A 1,508-nucleotide genomic window follows, 5' to 3' on the forward strand; every position below is an offset into this window, starting at 1 on the left:
CAAACTTTGAGGAGCCAGAGAACAAAGTTGAGACCCAATATAAGTTTCCCAGAGTTAAAGCACACAGCCCAGGAATTGAGAGGTGAATTTTGGCCCCCTAAAATCCTCCAAAACCAAAGGCAGCTGCCTGATTCTACTTTAAACCACAATCAAACCCTCAAGATCATCAAATATGATAAAAGAAAAATATCCTGTGCAAAGGTCAGCAACCTCAAAGGTTGAAGGTGAATAAGCTCATAAAGATGAGGAAAAATCAGTGCAAGAACACTGAAACTCAAGAAGTCAGCATGCCTTCTTTCCTCCAGATGATTACATCAACTGTTCAGCCTGTTCAAGTTTTCAGAACTGGCCAGAGGCTGACATGTATGCAATGATACAAGTAGAATTCAGAATGTGGGTAGAAACAAAGTTCACTAAGTGAAAGAAGTATGTCATCATCCAATGCAAGGAGGCCAAAAATCATTGTAAAACATCGCAGGAGCTAACAGGCAATATATCCAGTATAAACAACATTACTGGTGCTCACTTTGGCAGCACATATATTAAAATTGGAATGATTCAGAGAAGATTAGCATGGCCCCTGCTCAAGGAGGACCTAAAAATTCATGAAGCATTCCATATTTGTAGAAAGAATCAATATCTTGAAAATGGCCATACTACCCAAAGTAATTTATAGATTCAATGCTGTCCCCGGCAAGCTACCAATGATCTTATTCACAGAACCGGAGGAACACACCTTAAACTTCATATGGAAGCAAAAGAGAGTGTGGATATCCAAGACAATGCTAAGCACAAAGAACAAAGCCAGAGGCATCATGCTACCCGATTTCAAACTATAATACAAAGCTACAGGAATCAAAACAGCATGGTACTGGTACTAAAACAGAGAAATAGAGTAATGGAACAGAACAGAGGTCCTGGTGGCAATGCCACACATATACAACCATCTCACCTTTGATAAACCTGACAAAGACAAGCAATGGGAAAAGGATTTCTTGTTTAATAATTGTTGTTGGGAAAACAGGCTACCAGTGTCCGGAAAGCAGAAACTGGACCTCTTCCTGATACCTTACAGTAGAATTACCTCCAGATGGATTAAAGATCTAGACATAAGACCTAATGCCATAAAAAAATCTAGAAAAAAAATAGGCAAAGCCATTCAGGACATAGGTGTAGGCAAGTACTTCATGACTAAAACACCAAAAGCATTGGCAACAAAAAGGAAAATAGACAAATGGGACCTTATTAAACTCCAGAGCTTATGTACAGCAAAAGAAACCATCATTAGAGTGAACCAGCAACCAGCAGAATGAGAAACAATTTTTGCAATCTACCCATCTGACAAATGGCTGATATCCATAATCTACAAAGAAATAAAACAGATTTACAAGGAAAAAAAACAAGCAAACCGGTTCAAAAGTGGACAAAGGATATGAACAGACACTTTTGAAAAGAAGATATATATGAGGCCAATAAACATTTGAAAAAATACTCATCATCACTGGTTA

The 1,508-nt window shown here is 38.2% G+C and overlaps 1 non-coding gene across 1 annotated transcript; it reads left to right on the top strand.

The window, feature by feature from the left end:
* The first annotated feature begins 518 nt into the window (after positions 1–518).
* Positions 519–625, top strand: LOC141583359 (U6 spliceosomal RNA). Its single transcript, XR_012516016.1, has one exon. It is a non-coding gene; the product is annotated as a U6 spliceosomal RNA (small nuclear RNA).
* The last annotated feature ends 883 nt before the right edge of the window (positions 626–1,508 follow it).

The sequence above is a fragment of the Saimiri boliviensis genome (genome assembly GCF_048565385.1).
Source record: "Saimiri boliviensis isolate mSaiBol1 chromosome 19 unlocalized genomic scaffold, mSaiBol1.pri SUPER_19_unloc_4, whole genome shotgun sequence".
NCBI lineage: Eukaryota > Metazoa > Chordata > Mammalia > Primates > Cebidae > Saimiri > Saimiri boliviensis.